Source organism: Columba livia, chromosome 8, assembly GCF_036013475.1.
Source record: "Columba livia isolate bColLiv1 breed racing homer chromosome 8, bColLiv1.pat.W.v2, whole genome shotgun sequence".
NCBI classification, from domain to species: domain Eukaryota; kingdom Metazoa; phylum Chordata; class Aves; order Columbiformes; family Columbidae; genus Columba; species Columba livia.
The window spans coordinates 1,790,896-1,809,089 of NC_088609.1; the positions used below are offsets into that span (position 1 = coordinate 1,790,896).

The 18,194-nt window shown below is 43.9% G+C and overlaps 1 long non-coding RNA gene across 3 annotated transcripts; it reads left to right on the forward strand.

The window, feature by feature from the left end:
• Positions 1-263: 263 nt before the first annotated feature.
• LOC110365615 (uncharacterized) lies at positions 264-16,201 on the forward strand. Of its 3 annotated transcripts, XR_010474200.1 has the most exons (5): positions 264-1,763; positions 7,716-7,826; positions 7,984-8,178; positions 9,340-10,683; positions 12,477-16,201. It is a non-coding gene; the product is annotated as an uncharacterized LOC110365615 (long non-coding RNA). The 3 variants fall into 3 exon arrangements; XR_010474199.1 differs by having other exon boundaries at positions 265-7,826; XR_010474201.1 differs by lacking the exon at positions 7,716-7,826 and having other exon boundaries at positions 265-1,763.
• The last annotated feature ends 1,993 nt before the right edge of the window (positions 16,202-18,194 follow it).

The window sequence follows — 18,194 nt, forward strand, 5'->3', positions numbered from 1 at the left end:
GTCTCTGCAAGCCCAGGGCTCCAGGGAAGGTGTTGCTGATGCAGATGCAGTTTGTCCATGTCACTATGTGCTCCCTGCACACACCATTTGGAGCGGGAGGGTGGCCCAGAACCTGCTGACCACCTTGGTATCTCCCTGTAACACAACCGGGTCACCTACAGGCACGGCAGAGCCCAGCTTCCCGGAGCCACCCGCTGCGGACCCAGCAGAGCTGACCAACCATCGTCTCACCCGTTCTCTGGAGGTAAGTGCGCTGTGGACTGGAGTTCCGTGGTGCTCGAGAGGGGTTTTCGGGTCAGATCAGACACGCTGCGGCTGTCTGTGGTTCTGCCTGGGCATAGAGGAGCACCTCTCATTACTCATGTTCTTCCCCATCTGGTGGCTTTGAGCAGAGATTTGAGGGCACCTGATGCGAACTGCATTGCAGTCAGGGGTTGCTGTTGCTGGTTAATACAGGGAGGTGTGATTTATTCCCATTTCATGTACCTCTCCATTGCAGACCAGCACACACAGAAGGAAGATGTGATTTAGAGAGAGCAGGTCTGGAGAGGTTTGAATCCTCCTGTGCAAGGAGCACAGGGCAGGCTGAGCTCCGGAGGGCTGATGGGCAATGTATGTGAAAGAACTTGAAAAATCATGTGAAAGAACTTGAAAAATCAGTCCTTTTTTTTTTTTTCTTTCTTCCATGAAATTTTTCATTAAAGAAACTATCATTGAAAATGTTTAAAAAAGAAAAATTCTAAATTTACAAAATACAAAAATGCTGCTTTTCCAGTAAGGCTTGAAATTTACCATCTGGAAGCAGTGGGAACAGAAACCATCCGACTTTAACTTAAGTTGCAATATCAATAACCTGGATGTACAAAGGAAAATTTTATTACTCACTAGTGTCTGGAAGAAAAATAAAGTACTAGAGCAAGTTTTGCCATTGGGGACGAAGTCTTTCTCACAGCCATAAGGGAATCAATATCCTACTGTGATCCCCCGTTACACACACAAAATCATACTGAGTATAAAGAGTTCCCTGTTTGTTTTGCACATGTAGGGCTGCTACCTCTGTTTCTTCCAGCTAAAGCAGCACAGGCACATGCTGAGGAACTGCACACGTTCCCCTTGGTGCTAGGTGAAGGTGAGGGATTTTATCGGTTTTGCTTCCTGCGTGTACCACTAAGATTGTCCTGTAGCACTAAGAACCCATTGTAAGGCTGGATGAAGGTGTAAATTGGTTGAGGCCCTAGATGTTACCCATGTTGTGTGCTGCAGCTGCGAGGTGCCGAAAGCAGAGCGGGGAGGCAGCATTCTTGGGGGGGAAGTTCTTCTTCAGCAAATCCATGTTGCACTTTGCACTTTCATTTCTTCCTCCCCTAAGACAGATTCCTTGTCCCTCTTGGTCTGTCACAACCCTGTCACGCTCCCAAAAAAATGTGAGCAGCTGATACTGAGTCACCAAGTGGAAAATACATAGCACGTCCAGGGAGGCTTGACTAAGAAGTAGGAGGAACAGGGGAGATGAGATAAAAAAAATGAAGGAGCACAATTTAACTTTAGCTCAGAAGGCTGATTAGAGCACAGAGATGTTCTTTAGCATGGGGGGGTCTTGTAGAGCTTGTGGTTCAGCACTGAGGGTTGGGTGAAACCTTTGGTACTTTTAGGTGAAGAAGAGTTTTGCTGTTTTTCTGAGTAAAGCCAGGACTTCACCTTGGAAATCTTGAATGCAACTCTCAGCTCTTCCATGGATCTGATGTTGCAGGATTTAGGATAAGGTGAGGAACATTTCTTTCTGTGATTCACCTCTACCATCCAAAACCCTACGGTAATTCCACCTCATACTAACATAGGCCTTTTTTCATGGGAGGAAACACCCACTTCTTACATGGTGGCCCAAGACTCTTTGAGGCAGGACAGGACTGGGTCACCGAGCCAGCGGGGGACACGAATGAGACCCCATGGATGAACCATAGTAGGGGTTGCTTGGCTAAATCATCACAGGTGCTCCCAAGGTAGCGTTGGCAGAGAGCAAACAGTAATTAATATAACGGCTGTTAAATGCAGATGTTTCAAACCTCTCAACCTTGAAAAAATAGGGAGAAGGATTTTTGCAAAATACTTCCTTTCCCGTCACTCTAATGCTGTATGTTCGGTGCACCTTCTTCTGAACCGAAGCGTCGCTCAGCCAAACTGAGACTTCCCAAACCATTCATCTGAATATTTCTGACTGAAAAGACTGTAAACATCACAGTTCCCAGGTTATTCGTTAGTCAAATGCCCCCAAGACAACTGGGGGATCTGTGAGATGACAGCGGTTGTGTGGAAAGCCACACGGAGAATCCCAGAAAGCCCCCTGCCAGTCGCTATAACCAGTGTAGGTGCCACCTTTGGGGGTTAATCTTGTTTGCCCAGGAACACCTCCAGATAGCTTTGATAACAAATCAAGTTTTCTTGCTCAACTTCATCACCATTTCACACTTACTGCGTTCATGTAGGCCATAAACAAAAAGCTAAAGGGAGTGTACTTCATTTAGGTGTTGCAGAGAGGTACAAAAATGGTTAACCGGAGTAGTTTTGCCACAAATGCCAACTGTCCTGCCTCCTGATACCGTGGAGATGCAAGACATAATAGGGACAGTATGATGCTGCAGAAAAAAAATGGTCACAGCCCAACTTTCCTCTCAACCTCGAGGCATGCAGTATTTGAATGGAACTATTCTCTGGTGCCAGTGCCATTTTTAAACAATTTACATTTCAAATCTGTAACTGGATTCATATCAGCCTGTGTATGGGCTGAAAAAAACAATCTCTAATTTTCATTGATTTAGAAAAACGGTGCCTGTCTCCACAGTACGGGCCAGGAGTGGAAGCCCAAGCCCTGTTTTGAGCTAGGGTGCCATGTAGCGTGGGACACGCCAGGTTACAAGGAGGGCAATCTGTATTTGGAAATCATCAGTGGCCATCAGAGCAACTAGTGATAGCCAAGGCAAATTTGCCTGCATTTTGTTCCAGCCTCCTCACTCTTTCAGTATCCAGATGCCTGCATTTTGTATAAAGATGTGTTCATACTCCTGTGTGTTCAAAACACCGGATTTGACCACAGGCACAACAAGAGGGACACAGAGATGCGTATTGCTGCTTCTTTGACATGGGTTTAGCAGCACGGTGTGGTCTGTGTCCTGCCTGCGTGTTTCCATGGCGTGGAGTGTCTGCTGTGACCCACGGTGCACGCACGCAGGCAGGGACGGGGCTGCCCACTGTGAACGGTCCCAACCCTGGTACATCAGGTACGTCCCAATCCTGCCTGGGCCAGTTCTGGCCTCAGAAAAGCAGTTCCAGTCCCAAACCAAGCCAGAAGGCTGATCATTCATCAGCACAACTGCATTGATGCCAGTGCAGACTAGCAGGAAAGACTCTATCTCCATGTACTTTTAAATCATCAAGCTAATAAGTACCCTGGATGATAAGATGTAATCTTTTAAATGCAGTATGGATTTCTTCCCCTGAATTATGCATGATAACATCTTTAGGCGTGAGCTTTTTTTCCTTTTACTGGAGGAGCTGTGTGGTGGGGGTGGTGGTAATCACTGCGGTTTACAATTCGGGGGAAGCTCCCTATTGCTAGACAATCTCTGCTGACTTCCTAGGCGTCCTGGGCCCTGCCAGAGCATCTCCAGGAGACGTGACGCTGTTAACCCACTGGTTCAACACGCTGACACTGGTCTCCAAGCAAAAGCAGCCAAATTTCACATTGCGAGAAATTAACAGGGGAAAAGGGAATGAAGACTAGGATTTCAAAAGCAACTGGACAAATTCAGATCAAATCTGGCCACGTTCATTTCCCACCTGGTGCTCACTGGTTGCTCGGGGGTGTGTGGGGATCACACATACCAACAGGCAGCAGGCACCAATTAAAACAAACGCTGTTTAATTGTGAGGGTGGTCAGACACTGGAACAAGGTGCCCAGAGAGGCTGTGGAGGCTCCATCCCTGCAGATACTCAACACCCAGCTGGACATAGTGCTGGGCAACCTGCTCAACTGACCCAGCCTGAGCAGAGGGGATGGACGAGATGATCTCAACATCCTTTCCAACCTCACCCATTCTGGGATTCTGCTTCCTGCTTCTTATGCAAGTTTCTGACAATTTTACTGGTTGCTTTGCAGCAAGGAGTGTAATAATATCAATATTTAGCTCTTTCGCAGCATTTTTCCCTCCTTGATCTGCAGTGCCTTTAATGAGGTTTGTGTTTCAACAGCTAAGAGAACTGGGACAGCATGCAAACAAATGATTTGCTTAATGATTCAGGAAGATAGGGGCAGAGAGACCCAATTTTCCGAGTGTCACCTCCCATTGCTGGACCGGCACTGCAACTGAAACGCCTGTGAAGTGGCATTTCCAGAGAGGTGCTGGTGTATCCAGCACCCGGTGCCAGCAGAGGCCGAAGGCGCTGGATGCAGCGCTCGATCCACGGCTGCAGCCCTTGGACCGTAAATCACTGCAAAGGAGAGATGCTTCTGCGCTTTGCCAAGGAGACAATGGCGCAGGCAGCTCTGCTCCGGTGAGCTCAGCTCAACCACAAACAAGCAAGCTGGTGCTTTAATGAAGGCGTATTCGCAAGTGCTAAAAACAGACTTTACCCACCATTGCTTCAACCTACAGGTCTAGTTTCTGCATATCACATTATATTTTTATTATTATTATTATTTTTCTCAGTGCTTCTACTGCAGGTCTCAGATTTGGTCAAGTTGCAATGTATAAACGCAGAAACATTCTTCATTATTATTATTATCAATCCTTAGACTGAAGTTTCTGATTTAAAAAAAAAATAAATCCTTAACTAAAGCTTACACTGCTGTGATTTGACATCTTGATGTCTTTTGATATATTGACAAGTACACCTTTATAAAAAAAAGTACCGAATTTCCTAATGAATATTGCAAATGAGGCAGAAGAGCAGATGTGTGTGCATGTTGACAGACACACAAGCACAGAGCTCCCGCTTCATGTATTTGCTTAAATCCCAAATCCTGGCAAATAGGAATGATCTGTTTGTTACTCTTTTGGTGATTTGAATACACGGACTGTGTTTATATGGAACAGAGGAAACAAGCAATGGCCATTTATGGACGATTAATCACAACCACGGATTCTTTATTTCCTATTTATGGATGATACTGTGGGCTGAATTTTAATGGGCTCTCACTGTGTTGGGTTTTGGTGTTTCTGCTTTCAGCAGTTAACACGTTAGAGATAACCAAAAATGAATGGCTGTGGACCGGGATCGCTCTCTGGTTTTAGCAAAGACTTTGCTTACTTTGCTTCAGGGAAGGAACAAAATAATGTCTTGTGAGTGTGGGCTTCTGGGAAGGTAACTTGGAAATGGGTGAAGTTAGTGGTAACATCACATAACAGTTTAACAGTGAGCCGAGTTCAACTAAAACCAGCTCTGAGCCCAGATTTCCACTGTCTCTGCAAATGAGCATGTGGGTTGTAGCTTGAAAGGCTGGCAGAGTGAATGCTGTGAGACTAGGCAGAGCTCAGCAAGGCTCACTTCAGTACTATTGCACGAATGGCTCCTTTGTTCTTCCTCGGTTTTTAAGTTAAACACACAGTACGGCAGAATGCTCTTAAGCAGAGGCCCAATCTTCAACCTTCTGTTCAAGGAGTGAAGAATAATTAACAGAGCCCTTATGTCTTCTCCTTGGATGATGCTCAGTTTGACCTTTACAGTACTAAAGTGGTATTAAGATAAGAATCATGTACTGTATCCTGACCTCAGTTTCACCATGGTGCATCTGAATCTGGAGGCAGACCACTAAAGTAATTAGAATTGACTGGGACTAAGACTGGTGCACGTGGTGTTTGATATTTCTGGCGTTTATATCCAAGCAGGATCCATTACATCACCCCACACCTGCCCCCTGCACGCTGCACAAAATGTGTTTATTACGTGTGGCGCTAATCGCACAGCAGGCGATTAAAATGCAGAGCATTTTAAAAGTCAAATTGGCCTTTTACATCACATAATTTGGGATGGGGGCCAGATTGTTCTGGATGATTTAGATACCTAACTCAATCAATGAGTATGAGACATCGAAATGCCTTTGGAAAAAAAAAAAAACCTGCAGTCCCTAATCTTTAAATTTCATCTTTAATTTTGGAGTGAAATTGGTGCTTAGAAAATATAGGGAGGGCAGGGAGAGAAGAGTCCAGTGAGCAAAGCTGAAATCTCGCTGAGCCAAAGAGGAGATGGGGAATTAGGAGGCAGCTCCGGCTGCTCGCCCGCGGGATACGTTCCCAGCGTCGATGCAGGGGGATGACGCCATCCAGCCCCTACAAATCTACAGTCCTTTCAAACCAGGACCCCTGGCTGACAGACACTTTTCCAGGCATTAAGACTCCGGCAGCCCAACCAAAGTACAAGATCAAGCAAGTAAATTTGAAGGAGTTACTTTATTACTGATAACGTTGCCTCTGCCAGATAGTTAAACCCACGCTTCAGTTAAACCCACCGAACCAAACGCCACGCTGCAATTCAGTCGGGAAAAGCAGCTTGCCCTAAGATATGATACCGGACAAGCAAAATTAATGATTTTGAGACGTATCATCATAGGAAGAATGTGAGGATTTTTTTTTTCTTCTTTTTATTTGGACTCTTGAGATTCTTCTCTGGGCTACTGTCTAAAGCCCAATTTTGTTCATGCTGCTGGGATCCAGTTTTCACACCAGGCCTCTGAAAAGGACGCAGCCTTATACTCTGCCATACACAGTGGGCCAACTGGAGAAAAGCCACTTCACCGATGGGTGTCGCTCAATGATGGCAGGAATTTAAGGGATTTTCACGAAATGAGGATTTAGCCCACAAGGGCACTTGTGGACGTGGAGCCTATTTAGAGATTCGGAGGCCTGAGACTGCAGAAAACCACTCTGGAATTACCCGCTGGCCTCAGGTTGTGCTTTGCGTTGGGAGGGGATGCTCCAGCTGTCTTGTCTGGAGCAACCAACAGATCTCAGTCTTCAGAGCTGCCAACACTCCAGCACTGGAGTCTAAGTTGTGACTCAAGGTGGGATTTGCAGAGCAGGAGGTGCTGTGCAAATACAGTGATGGAGATAATAGTTTCTTTCATGATGCACAAATGATTTGGGGTTTTCTCAGGGTCTCACTCGCTTGCCCGGTTTGAGAACACGGCTTGTTTGGGCACGTGTGGCTGAGCGTTCAACAAAGAGCACACACGTGTGCATGGGCAGCCCGATGTTAACAGGAGATTTCCATCAATTCCCGAGCACAGTCAGTTTGTCCTGGGCTACATTTAGAAGGTATGAACAGCACGGAAATGAAGGTCTGCTCCTCGTGAGTAACAACTAATCTATTTTATGTAACATGCTATAATGAAGATTATCAGAGCTGCATTCACAATTTCCAAGTCCAATTCTTTTTTATTCTATTAGGCATTAAACTTTCAGATCCCACACGTGGCTTTGAAAATCTCAGTTTGTAGGTCAGGAACATCACAGAGATGTGTAACAATTTACTCCTTGCCACAGGCTTTGTCCGCAAACAGACACAGATGGGACTCCAACAATGGATGCTGGCCAACAACCAACACTTTGTACCTTCCAAGCCCTGGTACCACAACACAATGTATGTGGGAACCGCGGCCAAGGACCCAGCCCAGGGCCACTCTTATTTCATCTCGTTGCTCTTGCTACCCTCTGGCTTCTAGGGAACACCATATTAGAGCAGCGATTTGATCCTCAAGGATTGGACCATGAAAGATGCAAAGCAAACCAGCACGGTTCCTCTTCAACAGTCAAGCAAATTAATCTAAATTCAGGTGTGTATTTGATTGCCCGGCATGGGGGGTAGTGGGCTCAACAACAGGGGATGCTGCACATGGCCATTACAACATCAGCCTGGGTTGCGAGCATCCTTATACTAATTTCCTTTTCTGACCTCTAAAGTCAATATTTCTTTTTCTGGTTTCTATCTAGATCACTGTTCAAAGATGTGAAAACTGCGGAAGAAAAGACTAAAAATTGAACTAGAGTACAAGCCAACAGGTCAATGAAGACACAGCTCATCATGCAATGGCCTGTGCCCATGTGTCAGCCAAAAAGGAGTCAGAGGAGGATGTGCCTTCAGTCTGCTGGTTTTCGGCCTCCAACAGGCCCTCCCAAGTCACAGCAGTAAGTGTGGTCCCCAGACTCCAGCAGTAAAGAAATAGCTGTTCCCAAGGTGTCTTCTTGCAAGCAGTAAAGTTGCAGCTTTAGATTGATGTTTATTTTTATTTTGTGATCATAGTTAATTAAAAGAAATTAACAGAAACAGAGCCAGATCCAAAAGTTTATTAGAAAAGAGGCATTGTAGTTTAATTATGCCACTATGTTGTGTACGACACAAAGCCCACTGAAATCTGAATACTTGATGATCTCTGGAATTTGACTGAGAGCTCTTTGGCCTTAGGGAGAAACTTGACAATTACTAATCTACATATGCTGACAATCTCTACATATCAGGGGCCCCACGAGGGTCTTTAATTGCTCTGTAAACTTCAAACTGGAGTGTTCTTCAGTAGGAAAAAAACAAGACGCTGCATTCGAGCTAAAGCAGAGTGGTAGTTGACATGTTTATTAAATACCCCCGGGCCCCAAAGGACTGCAGGGTGGAAGGTTCTCTGGGTAGAAGAAGTTAGAAATGCAGCACCAGATTTGTTCAAGACAGAACAATTATGTGGGAATGCTCAGGTGCAACTATGGCACGATGGAGCCAGGAAAGCTTCCTGCAAAAGCATTTCCACAATTACGCACCACGTTTCTGTTCCCTCGCTCTCTCGGCCCTTTTTGCCACGTTTGCTTGAGTTTTACATGCAAAACGTCTGCACGACTCGCACGGAAGTGGGCAGCGCATTTTATAAGGTGCAGACCTGAGCTGCTTCAAAACCAAAATCTGTGATGTTTGCCTCACTGTTGCATTATTGTAGGCAGTGAGTTTTGTCCATGTACGCGGCAGGGAAGGGGCTTCCATCTTCCAAGATACCTTCAATACAGGACCTAAATTCAAGCCAGAAATTTTAGTAGGTCTGGCCCAAAATGCAGCTGCAGGAAAATGGATAATTTCATAGGAGAACTGAGAGCTTCATATTCCTTCTCTTTAATTCACAGTTTGACACAAGCTCACACTGATGATTAAAGTTACTTGTCTGGTGTGGATGGCACAGAAGGTTATTGTGGCTCATTCTCCTGTTGCTGGATTGACTTGATGATGTTGGCTTGGATGTTTACCTTGTAATATAATTGCCAAGCAAATTCCGATTGCTTCATTTCTCGTTTTATTTCTTTGTATTTCAGGGACATCTAGAGTCATCTTTCCGCTGCTGTGAGGGTTCACCACCTCAACTGAGCTGACCACAGCGCATGGAGAAAAAGATAGCACTGACCCTCCAGAAGCCATCGGATGCAGCAGCATCGGGCTGGTGAGAGGTTTTACCTGGCAATGAAGTTCATCAGGAAATAACTGGAAGGAATACATCTGGAAACACCCAGTGCCAGCTCCGTTCTGGGCTCTAATGACACATTCCAAACCTTTGAATTTGGGGAAGGAGCGTTATTGATGCAACACGTTAAACAACCTTAACACCAGTGAGCAATGGCACCACTGTAACACTTGTTTATTAGGAAAATGCATCTGATCTCAAAGGCCTGCATGACAAGTTCATTACATATCAATTTAATTAGCTGATTTACATTTAATTTACATTTCAATTAATGTCTTTAGCAACAAAACGTTGCCTTAATAGGGTAATTGCCTGTTAGGCAATATGTAAAAGAATAAATAGTCACATTCTGAGGAAGAATTCCTATTTTCAATTTTTTATTACCATAAATAACCTAAATAATTATTGCTCTTAAGGGGCCACGTCCCAGTTCCCTTCTGGGCCTAATTATAAAGACTTAGTACCTCATTAAGCAAAATGGTTTCGGAGTCACAGAAAAGCATTACTCTAATCGTGACTCATTAGTTTCAACAAAAGAGGGGAAAACTGCAAAAGTCGGCACATTTCACCATATTATTCTTGTGGTTCATAAGCAGCAGAGAAGTGGCTGTTACGGCTGTGGAGGCGTTTCCGTCATGAAGCCCTATTTTCAGATTATTGGTTTTTGGTGTAACTTTGATCATTAAGACAGAGTCATGTCCGACTGGAAAAGCTGGCACGTGTGGCCCTGGCATGGAGCAAGTAGCCTGGGTTTTCTGTTTGCTGAGAGCTCATCTCTTCCCCTCGTGGCCACATGGCTGGTGACTTGGTTTGAGGCTGCAGCGTTGGATACATCTTCTACCATGCCAGAAGGGTTGTGCTTTCATCACCAAAATGCACCCTCTGGCAATCCGATGTACAACACTCATCTCGTACACGCTCGCTCTGCTGGTTCAAATGTGTGTGTAAAAGCAGGGAAGGTTTGGCATGGCGCTGGCGGGTTTTCTGCTACATTGTGTGTTGACCCTCTGTGCCACTCCAGCGCTCCGCTGGATCCAGCATCGCCTGTCCCTCAGCAGCCAACAGTGAAGCACGAAGCTGCCGCAGACTCTGTGCCAGGAGCTCTGCCTGGTTTCACAGTATCACAGTATGTTTGGGATTGGAAGGGACCTCAAAAGATCATCCAGTCCATTCCCCCTGCTGGAGCAGGAACACCCAGGTGAGGTCACACAGGAACATGTCCAGGTGGGTTTTGAATGTCTGCAGAGAAGGAGACTCCACAACCCCCCTGGGCAGCCTGTTCCAGTGCTCTGTCACCCTTACTGAAAAGAAGTTTTTTCTCAAATTTAAGCGGAACCTCTAGTGTTCCAGCTTGATCCCATTACCCCTTGTCCTATCATTTGATGTTTGATGTGGCTGCACCTCGTCTGGATGAAGTTTCCTCTGCTGGCGATCGGTGGTGCGGAGGTCCAGAACTGCTGACTGCAACTAAGGCATTGATTGCATTTGCTTAAAACAATGTCACGTAAGGAGATGAGAAAGGGACTGATTGAGATATTGTTTAGCAAAGAATAAATTCCTAATATTCTAGGAATATGTAGAGCTTTTAAAACTGAAGTGTTTAACTAACGAGAAAACAAACTTTTCAGTTAGTGTTAGTTTCCTCATTAGCCTTTAATATACAAAAGACACCTAAACTCAAACACCATGCTATTCTTTCTTAAGTTGTAGAGAAATCTAAGGCTAGGAATAGTATTTCTTAATGCTGGAAGAACATATAATCAGCGGGTGGGGGTTTTGCTTCATTTTCTTTTCTTTTCCCTTTCCTTTTTCTTTTATTTTTTCTCTCTTTCTTTTCTTCTTTTCCTTTTCTCTTCTCTTTTCTTTTCTTTTCTTTTCTTTTCTTTTCTTTTCTTTTCTTTTCTTTTCTTTTCTTTTCTTTTCTTTTCTTTTCTTTTCTTTTCTTTTCTTTTCTTTTCTTTTCTTTTCTTTTCTTTTCTTTTCTTTTCTCTTTTCTTTTCTTTTTTCTTTCTTTTCTTTCCTTTTCTTTCCTTTTCTTTTCTTTTCTTTTCTTTTCTTTTCTTTTCTTTTCTTTTCTTTTCTTTTCTTTTCTTTTCTTTTCTTTTCTTTTCTTTCTTTTCTCTTTTCTTTTCTTTCTTTTCTTTTCTTTTCTTTTCTTTTCTTTTCTTTTCTTTTCTTTTCTTTTCTTTTCTTTTCTTTTCTTTTCTTTTCTTTTCTTTTCTTTTCTTTTCTTTTCTTTTCTTTCTTTTCTCTTTTCTTCTTTTCTTCTCTTCTCTTTTCTTTTCTTTTCTCTTTTCTTTTCTTTTATTTTCTTTTCTCTTTTCCTTTTCTTTTCTTTCTTTTCTTTTCTTTTCTTTTCTTTTCTTTTCTTTTCTTTTCTTTTCTTTTCTTTTCTTTTCTTTTCTTTTCTTTTCTTTTCTTTTCTTTTCTTTTCTTTCTTTTCTCTTTTCTTTTCTTTCTTTTCTTTTCTTTTCTTTTCTTTTCTTTTCTTTTCTTTTCTTTTCTTTTCTTGTCTTGTCTTGTCTTGTCTTGTCTTTTCTTTTCTTTTCTTTTCTTTTCTTTTCTTTTCTTTTCTTTTCTTTTCTTTTCTTTTCTTTTCTTTTCTTTTCTTTTCTTTTCTTTTCCTTCCCTTTCCCTTTCCCTTTCCTTTCCTTTCCTTTCCTTTCCTTTCCTTTCCTTTCCTTTCCTTTCCTTTCCTTTCCTTTCCTTTCCTTTCCTTCTTTCTTTTCCTTTTCTCCTCTCCTCTCCTCTCCTCTCCTCTCCTCTCCTCTCCTCTCCTCTCCTCTCCTCTCCTCTCCTCTCCTCTCCTCTCCTCTCCTCTCCTCTCCTCTCCTCTCCTCTCCTCTCCTCTCCTCTCCTCTCCTCTCCTCTCCTCTCCTCTCCTCTCCTCTCCTCTCCTCTCCTCTTCTTCTCTTTCCTTTTCCCCCCTCTCCTTGCCTTTCTCACTTTTGTTTTTTGGAGTAACAAAGCGTTACTGTCCTCATTTCACAGGTAGTTAAAGTGGCAGCATAGAAACGTTCAGCGACATTCCATACCTCAGAGCTGCACGCAGAACCCCTGCCCTCGCAGCCCAGCCAGCCCACTCCAAGGGCTCCTGACGCCAGTGGGGGTTGTACTGGAGTTTGCAACTCATCTTCAACCCCAAGGTCTCCAGCCAATTCCAGGTTCCTGCGCAAACACCGCTCGATGCCGGGCCAGGTTAGCTGCTGTAGCTCCCCCAGCTCCAAAGGCTGTTCATCTGGACTGCGTGCCTGCGCAAATTTAATGCCAGACACGGGGCACGTTCTAGTTCCTCATGGCTTCATTTTCCTAGAAGACGGTGCTCCGTGTAGGGCAGTGAAAAAGAAATCAGATGGGAGCCACTTTGTTCTAGTACTAAATGCACCCTTTCAGCAGGCTAAGGAAATCAGTGCTGTTCTTGGGAGAGAAAAAGAGACAGAAGCTTCTGCTTCCAAAGAGAAGGCCTTATTACCCTAAGACGTTAATTGCTGAGGACTTAGATCTGTCTCCTGGTATTCTGCATTTTATTTTTGCTCCTACACTTGACGGATCTGGAATTCTCTTCGGAGCTGCTAACTCAATTTTTGCCTTTTAAAGCTCATTTAAAACCTTTCCTACTTCCCCGTGCCTGTGATTAACACTAATCCACTCTACCCTTTATTTTCCTGCAGCTGCTTATATTCGCCCCTTGCTGCAGCCTGCAAGGATTCTAATTGGCACCTGCTCTTCTTTTCGGGTGCTCATTTTTCTTTCCTCCTGCTCCGTTTTCTCTCTGTTGCCGTCTGGGCTGCTCTGTGCCATCCTGCTATACTTTCCAGCCCAGATCTGCCTAGTGCTGTAAAGGATTTGATGATTTTCTTTAGGAAGGACTCTAACAATAGCCCAATCCTGCCCCTTTACAAATCTTCTGTACAATGGAAAAACAAATGTTCTGCCCTCCAGAGTGAATTCCATTGAAAATCAAAAGTTCTTGTTAAAAAAAATACTAATAATCCCTCTCTGTTCCTGAAGGATTGGAGAAATTTTAAAAGAGCAATGTTATAATTTATGGGGAATTTGAGCATAGATCTCAGAGCTCCCTATGAGACAGAGTAACTTCAGCTATTATTTAAAGGAAGTGTTTCAGTTTTCTTCTCTAACAGCAAGCAACAATTTTATAACACAGAAACAAGCCAGCCAGAAAGTCCTTGAGGTTCTCTAGTGACTTTGCTGTTGTCAATCAAATTAACATGGAAGATGCTTGAACGCTGCTACTTTAATGGGCAGAGGGACAAAACGCCTGACACACTGCAGAGAGGCTTTTGAAAAACAAGTGCCTAGATGCCATCTGAGCTGGATGCGGCTAAGAGAAGCCAGAGCCCAGGACTGTAATGGGATGTGATGGATTCTGAGCTTTTGCTGCCATTTCAGGTGGCCAATGCCAACACTGATTCCTCAGCTGGTGCCTCAGCCTGGCTGCCCAGTTGAGACGCTCTCCCCCAAGCCTGGTGGCTGACACTCACCTCCTGCCCCTGCTCACGAGTCAAGCCAACAAGCCAGCCCCGAGGAGCCGGGAGCCACATGTGCCTTTGTGCTCAGAGCCCCGAGCACCAGCTCCCAGCCAGTAGTTCAGAGCCCTCTCCCCTCAGCTCTGCTCACTAAGCAGCACTTTACCATTTACTTCTGCACATGCTCTACAGAATCACAATGTTTACAGACAGGACATATTGTTAGACTGGTAGGGTAGCCTCCCGTACCTCACGGACCATTAAATACTGTTGTCACTTTTCTTTTTGTTTGACTAAAATATGTTTTGTTTTGAAAAACGCACTTCTTGAGTCAGATCCTCATTTTCCTTCAGTATTGTCAGAAGACAGAGAATTCACTTTCCCCTTGATAGCTTGTTCCAGTGGTTACTCGCTTTCTCTGTTACCATATAATGCTCAATATCTAATTCCATTTTTTCTAGCTTCAGCTTCTAGCAACTGCCTCTTGCTCTGCCTTTTCTAGTTATTTAAAAATCCATTTTATATCTTGCATTTTTCAGTTCAAAGGTACGTATTCACAGCATTTGGCCTTCCGGCCAGGCCCCTGTGCTCCCGCAGCTGGAGCTGGAGCCACCGCAGCTCCCGGTCCATGGGCAGCGGTTCTGCGCAGAACACGGGCGCCCTTCTGTGCTCCTCCAAGCCGGCTGCTCTGAGCTACTGCAGGACCAGAGCCATCATCTCTGGGGTGGCAGAAGAATGGACAAGATGAGCTGGTAATTTCTGCTTCCTCCATGACCATCGTCTTGAGCTGCTTTGCCAACCCAACAATGTTCTTTTCTTCGCTTTTTAAATACAAAGCCGTGCATGCATAAGGAATAAAACACTCTTAATTTATTCTGCAAAAGTGTTCATCAAGTGAGAGACAGGACTTTGGGAAAAGATTAAGAGCTTACATTTTTCATTTGACTTATTTCACATAAAATTTCATAGAGGATAAAATGATGGGAGGCAAAGAAGCAATGATATTTCTGTTTTATCTCTGTCTAAGGACCATAAATCTTTCTGAAGTATCATTAATTATAGCTGCGCCATTCACAACGCTATTGTTAAGGGTCTATCAGCGGTCCCACTATAAGCCCCTATTTTCAGGGTTTTATAACTTGGTTAGAAGAATTGTGTTTCGGGCAAAAACTTGGCTGGGGCAAAGTCTCCATCTAAGACCTTTTTTTTTTAATGTAAAACACAAAGGGAGGTGTTACCTGTTCTGAATTGAGTAAGGGAGAGCCCAGGGATTTTCTAGGGGCACAAAGCTAATGCCATCTTGGCTGATTCTATCTGTACCATTCGTGAATTCCTAAGACTGTATCCACAGAAGTTATCCCTTAGCTTAATTTAGATCATTCCTTTAAAATGCAAGTTCCCAATTACTGCAACTGAATTCAAGATCTGCAATATTCCTCTAGTGGCTGTAATCAAATTGGATTTGATTTCTTCTTTAGCTGCAGCCAGTCAAGAATGAATTGAGCAGACCTGGGAAATGGCTTACATGTTAAAAAAAACTTCAGTGTCACTACGTAGCTTTTTGGGGGGGGGTGCGTGGTTTTTTTGGCATTTTCAATTGTTGCTGCATTCATGACATACATTAAGAATCAGTGAAGTTAATGGTCACATCCCCCAAATGAGTACTGGCTTAGCAGCAGTACAGAGGAATTGCTCTGACAGGGCTGAGCCACAGTGAAATGCTAGAGGGGTGTTGAGTTTCTCCAGATACGTAGTGAAAATGCTCTTCAGCAGGCACTAGCGAGACTAGGGGTGCACGGGAAAGTGTTGGGGATTGGCTCAAGGAGCATGGACATGAGTCCACCAAGCAACTGTACGAGCAGAGCCCATTTTAGTTGACATGAGTAGGCCTCAGTTAGCATGAGTCTGGTGTAGCATAGTGGAAAAGTACTGAGCGGTTGCTCTCTGGTTCAGCTGAGCGTTTAGATAAACAAGCTGGGGAATTATCTCTAGCAGGGTGAGGAGGTTGCATTCCAGAGAAACCACAAGAAGGTTGAGCTCATTATGTATACTATCCAATCAATAGAAGACGAGTAGGCATAATTATTGTATACTATCCAATTAATAGAAGACGAGTAGGCATAATTACTGTATACTATCCAATTAATAGATGACGAGTATGCATAATTATTGTAAGTCTTATATAAACCAGCTTAGTGCATCAATAAAGTTGAAGTATGCTTTATCACTCATATTGAGTCGGCTGCATTTCTTCCTCCGTCCGCTCGGGTCTGGAACTCTGATGGGACTTTTCTCTGCAGGAAAGGACCGGCTCTGCTTCCCTTACACAATGACAAGACCAGACGGCCTTCTGTCTGCAGTAACTTGTAGGTTCATCAAGGAAGCCTGAGAGCTCTGCCCAGTCGTCATTGCAAGTTAGGAAAGAACAAGATGCTCAGTAAGACCGGACTGAGAAAATCATTGAGGCCTTTTTTCTAAAGCAATGGATATTAACGAATAGCAACTTCTGGGCAACTTTTTTCCGTGCTTTAAAGTAGAAAGATTAGATGCAAATGTGTTTTGCAAAGAGTGTGCTGACACCCTCAGGTAATGTCCATCCTCTGTCCTCATCAATAATCTAACACACTGCCTTCCCTGACACATTACTGTCTGCAATAATGCAATTCACTTCGGTCCCCTTCGATCCTATTACAATCTCACATCACAAAATTCTTCCAGCTCAGCTCTACAGCGTTCTGGGATTGTTTAGTCTTTACTTTCCTGGCTGTTTTCCTCAACTACAATTCCTCACACAGGACCTGACTTTTGTGAATTGCTCATTTAACCTAGCGGTGAGTGAGAAGATCAAATAAGTAACGCACGTGGGGATTGTCCTGTGGGGTCCCTAACGTGCTCTGAGTCTGCATTGAACACTGTTGAATGTATCTTGTGATAATGAGTTCCACTATCTGAAGCACTGTCTTCTATCAGTTTTGATTGTGTTGTCTTTTAATTTCATTGCATGTGTCCTTTGAAAGGATAAATAGGCAAGGGTAAATAAGAGAATCCATTTCTACATATCATTCAATCCCTTATGTACCACTTTTTTATTACATCTTATTTTTTTTCCTCTCCAAAGTAAAATGGTCTTAATGTTTTGTTTGTTTGCTTTTTCTAATACAGAAATCTTTCCACATCTCATTATTTTTTGCTGCTATTTGAGCAGATGTCTTCCTGGAATTCTCCACAGTTATTAATGACAAGACAATTGTGCTCAGTGATGAGATCTAAATAAAGGGCTGAATGTGCAGAAAGACAGAGGTCTCTCCTGGCTGCTCCGTCAACATCAGGGGCTTCGACAGAAATGGCTCGCTGACAACATTCAGAACTGCAGTAGAAGGTGGAAAAATGTGGGAAGCTCCTTTATTTCCTTCATTCTTATTGCCAGAACGACTGAGCAATGCCGCTTCGCACCCAGCGTTATGCAGAGAAAACCATTCTTGGCTTCGCGGATCTCTGAGAACGCGGTGATGTTAGACTTGCTCTCTGAGCTCCAGTCTTATCTGATCTAATTCTGACTAATCCACAGTATTTTTCAGATTCTGAACTTTAGCATAACCACTGTCAGCAAACCTGACTCTTCCCATTTTTCCCGCTTCACATATTTTATAGCATATTTCAAAGTATCGAAACTCCTGAGGTCTGACCCTCGGGAGCGCCGCAACAATATGAGATAATTCTTGTGACAATTATCTTCCACCAGTGCAAGTTACTCCTGGTTTGCAATGACAGGAATAAGAGCAGCATTTAGATGACAGCCGGGTTCTTCCACAGCAGGCATGGCGGAGGGGCTGGAGGACGGACAAAGACGAACCTTTTAAATGGTGGAGATTGCAACAACCTTAACATAATGCAGAGCTGTCATCCAGGCTTTTTATTGCATGGAACTAAGTCTAAGTAGCATTACAAGAAGATTTACTTTTGTAAAGGCAAAGGAATTCATGTGCTTTCACAGCAGGAAGACCTCACAGCAGTTAAAACCTCAGGTCTATTATAGAATGCACTTTTTGTGGTTTTGCTGCTTGGTTTTGTTCATTAGCAAATAGATTTGTGCTGAAAGTCGGGGTTTCCCCTCATTGTCCCCCAAATCCCTGCGTCATTGTTCCTGCAGTGCAACGGGAGACTGAATTACGCACTTCATCATAACGAGAAGGTCCAGATGGCCCTCAGGCTGCCGCAGGAA